This window comes from Magnolia sinica, chromosome 1 (genome assembly GCF_029962835.1).
Source record: "Magnolia sinica isolate HGM2019 chromosome 1, MsV1, whole genome shotgun sequence".
In the NCBI taxonomy this organism is placed as follows: Eukaryota; Viridiplantae; Streptophyta; class Magnoliopsida; order Magnoliales; family Magnoliaceae; genus Magnolia; species Magnolia sinica.
In genome coordinates this window covers 72,689,338-72,698,748 of record NC_080573.1, presented here as the reverse complement: position 1 = coordinate 72,698,748, position 9,411 = coordinate 72,689,338, and the positions used below count along the sequence as shown (strand labels likewise).

The 9,411-nt window shown below is 46.5% G+C and overlaps 1 non-coding gene across 1 annotated transcript; it reads right to left on the bottom strand.

Moving 5' to 3' along the window:
• Positions 1 to 7,697: 7,697 nt before the first annotated feature.
• On the bottom strand, positions 7,698 to 7,804 carry LOC131222607 (small nucleolar RNA R71). Its single transcript, XR_009160127.1, has one exon. It is a non-coding gene; the product is annotated as a small nucleolar RNA R71 (small nucleolar RNA).
• Between the last annotated feature and the right edge of the window lie 1,607 nt (positions 7,805 to 9,411).

The window sequence follows — 9,411 nt, the reverse complement described above, 5'->3', positions numbered from 1 at the left end:
ATTGTTCTTTCCTATAGGACATGCCACCCAGGAGAGTGACCCAAGCGCACCCCGCTCCACCACCTGAAGCTCCAGCTTTACCACCTGTGCCTCCAGTTCTACCACCAGAGATCCCTGCTCCCCTGCCTGAGGATGACGTTCCTCCACCTGATGCCGGTGCAGATCTGATCGTGCCTGTGAGTGCCTCGCAGTTACAGCAGATGTTGCAGGCTGTGACTGCTGCCCTTCAGGGGCAGGACAGGCACCCAGTTGTTTCTCCAGCCTAGGCCGAGCAGGAGCGCGTGAGCACCCTTCTTTGTGAGTTCTGATAACTCGATCCTCCACGTTTCCAGGGCGAGCTAGATCCGACAGCAGCTGAGAGATGGCTCTCCGATGTGGAGAAGATTTTTGATACCATGTCATGTACGATCGAGCAGCGAGTCCGGTTGGCAGTATTTCTTTTCCAGGGCGAGGCCAAGCACTGGTGGAGCTCTGTTACCCATGTTGTAGGATTGATTATGTCTGGACATGGGATGACTTTATCGACCAATTCGAGTAGCAGTATTTTTCTAACCATATTTGACATCAGAGAGCACTAGAGTTTGAGACATTGGTGCAGGGGGACATGACCGTGGCGCAGTATGCGGCCCGTTTCATAGCGCTATCGAGGTTCGTGCCATATATGGTTGATGATGAGGGGCGGAAGGCCCGTCATTTCAAGAACGGCTTACGTTACGGTCTTCGAGGCCGTGTGATTGGGCATGAGCTCCCGACTTTTCATGCGATAGTGCGAAGGGCCCAGATTTATGAGACTGAGTGGGCCAGCTCGCAGGGCGATCAAGATCAGAGGAGGGGTCAGAATCGAAAGAGGCAGGCCCCCTCTAATAGATCCCAGTAGTATCGACGACCACAGAGGTATAGGAGCCACCCACCTGCTAGAGCACTAGCAGCGCCTCCAGCGCCACCCCAACAGCCATTTGTAGGGACCTGTTTTGGATGCGGTGGGATAAGGCATCGTCTGTATGAGTGCCCTCACCCTCATTTACAGCCACTGAGAGCACCACATCAGCCTTCACAGCAGTAGCCGAGAGCACCGCAGCAACCCCCACAGCAGCAGCGACCACAACCACCTCAGTCACCGAGACCCTAGCAGCAGCAGAGACAACAGTACAGGCTGCCGCAGAGGTAATAACAGCACTAGGGACCTCAAAGGGGATAAACACCTCCCTAGCCAGCTCAGGCTAGGTTTTACATGGCTCAGCAGGATCCGCAGTCATCTGGAGGAGTCATTGAGGGTATTTTTTCTGTCTCCGCATGTATCCCACGTGTACTGTTTGATTCCGGTGCATCGCATTCATTCATGTCCAAGAATTTTTATCATTCGACTGGATTACCGACAGAGTCTGCTTGCGAGGGGTTGACCGTATCGACGCCCTTGGGGAAGACTACAGTATTGGGCCATTCTGTTCATCTTGCTCAGTTTTGGTCGGTGATATCTTTTTGCCCGCCGATTTATTTGTACTGCCAATGTCCGATTTCTACGTCATCCTGGGCATGGATTGGCTTGCTGAGTACCACGCCGTGTTGGACTATTCCGCGAGGACCGTCACATTCTCTATACCTGGCCTGCCACAGTTCCAGTTCATTACTGAGCCCAGAGGAGAGCCATTGTCATGTTTGATGACCTGCACAGTTGAGGAACCTGTTGGCTTGTGTATTAATTAGTTGCCGGTGGTCTGTGATTTCCCCGACGTGTTCCAGGAGATTCCAGGGTTGCCGCCTAGTCGATATATTGAGTTTCAGATCGATCTTGTGCTTGGTACCGTGTCTATTTCGAAGGCCCCGTATCATATGGCACCGATAGAGTTGCGTGAGCTGCAGCGTTAGTTGGACGAGTTACATGAGTTAGGATTCATTCGTTCGAGCAATTCACCTTGGGGAGCGCCGATACTCTTCGTCAGGAAGAAGGATGGCTTGTTGAGGCTTTGCGTGGATTACCACGAGCTCAACCGGGTCACGATTAAGAACAAGTACCTGCTCCCAAGGATAGACGACTTATTTGATCAGCTGCAGGGTGCAAAGTTCTTTTCGAAGATTGACCTACGTTTCGGTTATCATCAGATTCGTGTCCAAGAGGAGGACATCCCAAAGATGGCTTTCAGGACGCGTTACGGTCATTTTGAGTTTTAGGTCATGTCCTTCGGGCTGACCAATGCACCCGCGGTCTCCATGCAGTTGATGAACGAGGTTTTCCATCCATATCTCGATCAGTTTGTGGTGGTCTTCACTGACGACATTCTGATATATTCGAGGACTCGTGAGGACCATATGCAGCATCTGGAGATCGCTTTGTAGACCCTCCGTGCCCACCAGCTATATGCGAAGCTGGAGAAGTGAGATTATAGCAGGAGGAGGTGAGATTCCTCGGTCACGTGGTGATGAGGGAGGGTGTCGTAATGGACCCCTCGAAGGTTGAAGCAGTGCGTCAGTGAGGTCAACCCACAACTGCATCCAAGATCCGCAGTTTCCTTGGTTTAGCGGGATACTATCGATGTTTCATTGACGGCTTCTCCCGCATCGCAGCCCTGTTGACCAGGTTGACTCGGAAGGGCGTAGAGTTTATTTGGAGTGACGCCTGTGAGTGAGCATTTGTGAAGCTGAAGGACCGTCTGACGTCCGCTCCTGTCCTCACTCTTCCCTCTGGGCGTGATGGATTTATTGTATTTATCGATGTCTCACGTATTGGTTTAGGTGTTGTCCTGATGAAGCACGGGAGGCCTGTGGCTTATGCGTCTCGTCAGCACAAGATCCATGAGCTGAACTACCTCATGCATGATTTGGAGTTGACAGCTGTCATCTTCACACTGAAGGTGTGGAGATACTATCTTTTTGGGGTCAGGTTCGAGCTCTTCTCTGACCACAAGAGCTTGAAGTATCTATTCTCTCAGTCCGAGCTAAACATGAGGCAGAGATGCGGGATGAAGCTCCTGAAGGATTATGATTTTGACCTCCAGTACCACCCAGGCAAGGCAAACGTGGTGGCGAATGCCCTCAGCTGTCAGTTACGAGGCCTGGTGGCACATATGATAATTCAGGAGTGGAGGATGCTCGAGGACATATGAGAGTACGACTTTGAGTTTGGTCTGCAGTCTTCTATCGTTCAGCTATCGAGCCTGTCGATTCAACCCTCTCTTGTCGCAAGGGTGATCGAGGCTCAGCAGACAGATGAGTCGTTATAGGATTACCAAGTAGAGGTAGCATCTGAGAGTCAAATAGATTGACAGATTGGTTCTGATGGTGGACTTCGCTTTAGAGGCCGATTGTGTGTTCCGAATATTCCTGAGTTGCGCAGAGATCTTATGACCGAGGTACATCGATCGTGATTTTCTATCCACCTTGGCTAGACGAAGATGTATCATGATATGAGGAGATAGTATTTTTGGGCGGGGATGAAGGGCTAGATTGTCAGTTTTGTGGTCGAGTGTGACACATGCCAGCGTGTCAAGGCCGATCATCAGAGACCCCCTAGTCTATTGCAGCCGTTGAGCATCCCGACGTGGAAGTGGGAGCACGTATCTACAGATTTTATTATGGGTTTGCCGAGGACTCAGCGCGGTCATGACGCCATCTGGGTCGTCGTTGATCTTCTGACGAAGTCGGCACAGTTTCTTGCGATTCGTGCGACTTGGCCTTTGGACCGTCTTGAGAGGTTATTCATTGAGGAGATTGTGAGACTGCATGGTGTTCTAGTCTCAATCATTTCTGACCGAGACTCGAGGTTCATGTCTCAGTTCTGGAGGAGTTTTCAGAGAGCTATGGGCACTGATTTCAGCTTAGCACCGCGTACCATCCGCAGACCGATGACCGGACCGAGAGAGTCAACCAGATCCTTGAGGATATGCTTCGGGCCTGCGTGATTGACTTCGGGGGTAGTTGGGATGAGCATCTGCGATTGGCTGAGTTCGCATATAACAATAGCTATCAGGCGACCATTGGCATGACTCCTTTTGAGGCATTGTATGGCAGACCGTGCAGATCTCCGAGTTGTTGGACTGAGGTTGGAGAGCGGCGTCTCTTAGGTCCCAAGCTTGTGCAGTAAACGTCAGAGGTTATCAATATCATCAGGCAGAGGATGCACATAGCTTAGAGCCGACTGAAGAGTTTTGCTGATTGCCGGCGTCGACCCTTGGAGTTTGATGTAGGGGACCACGTGTATCTCAAGGTCTCACCCATGAAGGGCGCAGTTCGATTTGGAGCGAAGGGCAAGCTTGCCCCGAGATTCATAGGACCTTTTGAGATCACTAAGCGCATTGGCACCGTGGCCTATTGGCTTGCCTTACCATCTCAGTTGTCTGGCATCCACAATATTTTTTACATCTCTATGTTGAGGAAGTGTGGGTCAGATATAGTTCCTGTTATCGATTGGCAGCCGTTGGAGGTTCGTGAGGACGCTTCTTACATTGAGCAGCCAGTTCGTATCCTTGATCGGAAGGAGCAGGTCCTCCGAACCAAGGTCATCCCCTTGGTGAAGGTTCAGTGGGGTCACCATTCTATTGATGAGGCGTCTTGGGAGCGCGAGGCTGAGATTCGAGAGCGCTATCCCCATCTCTTTGATGATTGATTGTATGTTGTACCTTGTATGTTGTCTTTGATTTTATATGACGATGCCTTGCTTCCTCTTCTATTATAAGTTATGTTTTCTTGCGATGATTGTGTAAATTTTGAGGATAAAATTTTTATTTGGAAGGGAGAGCTGTAAGACCCGTGTCCTAGTCCATACTGTTCCGTTGGCTTCCGCGGTCCTTCCGGTCGAATTTCGGCAAATTCACATTGTATTCGATGATTGCACGAAATCCTAAGCCGAGTCCTGCATACCGAAGTCAGCTCGAATTGAAACCTGTACCTTGGCGACCGTGCCATCGCCGCGGTTCCAACGCCGCGACTTGTGCACTGAATTGATACCCAGGCCAGGAGATGTGGGCCTGCGTTCATTCCGAAGAAACCCCACTCGTTGTGATTATCGAGGGAATCTCTACGATATGTCCCATCAATCAATGTCAAGTACAAGCCTTACCCAAAGTATAGCAATCCATCCCTACCTTTTCAAAAGTCCACTCTCTCTCTCCCCTCACCATTTCTCTTTTTCCCATTTTCAACAACAACCATACCTCTTTTCACAAATTTCAAACACAATATTACTTTTCCATCACTTTTCCTTACACCCACCACTCCATCCATCACTCTTGATATTCTCTTTCTCTCATTTACTTAAACACTCTCCCAAGCAATAATTTCATACGTCCAAGCTCCCATCCATAACCACAAGTGTGGCCCACCCTCTCATCTCTCATCCACACCATCAAAATCCCATCAACCACCATCAAAAGTGAAGGCAAGGAGCATAGAAGACTAAGGGAGTAAGGAGGAGGCCTAGAGGTGGGTGATCTTTGAGTTTCTACCGTTGATTTCATGATCTGAGGGCTCACTTGTTGGTGGGACCCATTTTGATGTATGTGATGTATCAATGGAGGGCCCATAGTGGCGGGGTCCCTCTTCTCTATCACCGTATCTCTCTCTCTCTCTCTCTCTCTCTCTCTCTTTCCCTTCCCTAGAATGAAGTGGGCCCCACTAAATCATGTTAAATCCACTCCATTCATCAATGGTGTGGCCCACCACATTTTAGGCAAAATCCACCGTCCGGTGGGAAGTCCTACCTGTAATATATATATATATATAGTTGGAGGGCCACATCCATGTGGGACCCACCACAATGCACGTGTTTATCCATGCCGTCCAGCGTCCCAGGACGCTGGACGGGCGTGGCTAAAATGGAGTGTGTACACTGATGTGGGTGTGTACTAAAAAAAATAATATATATTTGCTTTTAAGGTGGGCCACACATGTAGGCCCCACCTTGATGCAGGTACTTAATCCAAGCCGTCCATCCTCTTCCTCAGATCATTTTAGGCATTGAGTCGAAAAATGAACTTAATCTAGTTTCCTAGCGGGCCATGGTATAGGAAATAGTGTTCCTACCATTGATACACTCCCTGACGCTCCTGTACATAAAAAACCATCCAATATTGGACTCGATAGGTTTGTATCGAGCCACAGGGACTAATGGCTGGAGTGGATCTTGCTGATGCGGGCCCCACCTAGTAAAAACTGCAGAAAAACATAAAAACAAAAAAAACATACAGCAGCAGCTGATGCTGCTGCTGTTAGAGCACACACAGGCGCTGCCTGCACCCGACGGACGAACGACTTGGCAGGGACCCACGGTCCCAGCCGTGGGCCCCACCATGATGTATGTTGACCATCAATACCTTGCATTTGGTGGGCCCTCCTCCTAGCTATGGGCCACCCCTAAAATCAGTCGTATTTGGATCTCAGGTGGCCCACGTCGCAGGCAACAATTGGATTGAATGTCTGCTATTGGAAACCCTTTTGGGTTGTAAAAGTTTTGGATTAGATATGATATTTGTTTTTACTCTTCATCCATGTCCATGTGACCTCATCAACGGACTGGATATTAGGTAAACATCAACGGGGGCCCCATGGAAAATAAACATTATGGTGGGCCCCAGTCCCACCCAAGGTCCACGTGACCCTATCAACAGGTTGGCTGGAAAATAAACATCACCGTGGGCCCCCTGGTCCACATGACTTAATGAACAGTTTGGATTTCATATAAACAGTACAATGGGCCTTAGGTCTGAGTGACCTTATGAACAGTTTGGATGAAAATAAACATTATGGTGGGCCCAGGTCCGTGTGACCTTATCCACAAGTTGGGTGGAAAAAAAATAAATATTTTGGTGGGCCCAGGTCTGCATGGCCTTATCAACAGGATTGGGTGGAAAAATAAATATTTTGGTGGGCCCAAGTCTACATGGCCTTATCAATAGGATTGGGTGGAAAAATAAATATTTTGGTGGGCCCAGGTCTACATGGCCTTATCAACAGGAATGGGTGGAAAATAAATATTATGGTAGGCCTCACGCGGGACCCACTTATGTTTCTTCTACATGATCCCAAAATAGAAACTTTTAATTTGGAAACTTCTTTCTAATTCTCTCTATTTCTATTTCTAGATTCCTATTTCCCTCTTTCCTTTTAAGTTTAGGTTAGATTTCGAAATTAAGGGCTGAGAGTGTTTCATGCTCAAGTGGGTCCGTGATAACACTCGACGTTTCTTAAGTGAAGGAGGATTGGTTGAGGGTTTATCTATCCATCACAGGATTAGACACCACTCGAGATCCACAAAGTTAACTGAAGTTACGGCTGCCAATCAAATGACCAATCAACCTCCAAATCATCTTAACCTAGGGTTGAGGAAATCCAGGATGAGAATGAGGTGCATCAAGTACCCCCACCTCTTACTTTATGAGATTATTTACAACCGGTTGGGGTGAGCACACCTTCATGCATAGTTTTTCCAGAAAAAATAGGACATAATGGTATCAAGCCAGGGGTGATCCAACTCCTTCCCAAATTCCATGGACTTGAATATGAAAATCCATATTTATACATGAAAGAGTTTGATGAGTTCATAGTCACTCTATATTTCCCGAGCATGTCTAAGGACACGGTTAGGCTGAAACTCTTTCCCTTCTCCTTAAAAGAGAAAGTTAAGACATGCTCCACAATCTATTAGCAGATGGAACGACATGACAAGGGAGTTCATAAAGAAAATTTTCCCATATTATAAGACGAACACCTTTAGAAAATCGATCATGAACTTTGTCTAAAAGGAAGATGAAATATTCTTCCAATGTTGGGAGCGGTTCAAGGATCTTGTCAATTCATGCCCACAACATGGTTTTGAAACTTGACGAATTACAAGTTTTTTTTTTTTTTTTTACCATGGGCTGACTTCTTCCATGCGCCAAATGGTTAAGACAATGTACAATGGGGAATTCATGAACAAAGAGGTCGATGATGTGTGGGATTATTTTGACGAGCTTGTTAAAAACACACAATCATGGGACACCTCCTTAAAATCAAGCACCACTTCTAGGCCTACTCAATTAAAGGAGAGGGGTGGAATTTATCTTTTGAAAGAGGATGATGAAATGAATGCTAAAGTAGCTAATCTCACAAGAAAACTCGCAGCCATGGAACAAAAGAAGGATAAGGCTATAGAAACTGTTTGCGGTATTTTTGCTAGCAACATTCACACAATTGAAAATTGTCCAACAATACCCACTTTTCAAGAGGTACTGAATGAGCAATCTAATGCCGTGAACAATTACCAAAGACCTTTTTAGTGGATCCACTTCAAATACATACAATCCTAGTTGGAGAAATCATCCAAAATTTAGTTGGAGGAATGGACAAACTACTATTCCTCAAGGATTCCCCAATCAAATTCTAAATCATGGGAAACCTCAAGAGGATTCGGTTTTAAAGCATCTTCAAAATCAAGAGCGTTTCAATCAGGGTATGCTACAAGCTTTTCAAGACCTTACAAAGGCCTTACAAGGGCTTGAGACAAAAAATGCGATTGGGGAAAAGGGAAACCTTCCAGCTCAACCTCTTCTCAATCCAAAATAACAATATGAAGTTAGCGACCCAACTCTTCAAATCAAATGGAGCAAGCTAAGTCTATCACCACTCTTAGGAGTGGAAAAACAATTGACAAATCTATTCCGGTAAGGGCTGAAAAGTCCAAGGACCCGAAAATAGATGAAGCTGATAGACTTAGCAACACTCCGCATGAGTTAGAACCGAAACCTCAAGGTAAGCCAATTGTTCCATTTCCCCAACGGTTGATTGCACCAAAACCTCTTTCTAACTCTCAGGACATTTTAGAGGTGCCGAAACAAGTGAAGGACAATATTCCTCTACTGGATGCCGTTAAACAAGTACCTTCATATGCTAAATTTTTGAAAGACTTGTGTACGACCAAAGACGGTAAAATATTCAAAAAAAAAATATTTTTAACAGAAAAAGTGAGTGCTATCTTGAAGCAAGATGTTACACATAAATATAAAGATCCCGGTAGCCCAACCATTGCTTGTGTAATTGGGAATTACCGGATTGAGCATACATTTCTTACCTTAGGAGTGAGCGTAAATTTGATCCCTTACTCGGTCTATGAACAACTAGATTTAGGTGAATTAAAACCCACTCGAACCACATTACAACTTGTCGATCACTCAGTTCGTGTACCAAGAGGGATAATTGAGGATGTGTTGGTCCAGGTTGATAAATTCTACTACCCGGTAGATTTTATCATCTTGGACACTCAACCCATTGTGAACATGAGCACTCAAATTCCTATCATTCTTGGTCGCCCATTCCTTGCCATATCAAATGCAATCATTAATTGCAGGAATGGAGTCATGAGTTTGTCTTTTGGAAATATGACATTGGAGTTAAATATATTTTTAAATACAGGCCAACACTTAGAGGAAGATGACGATTCCT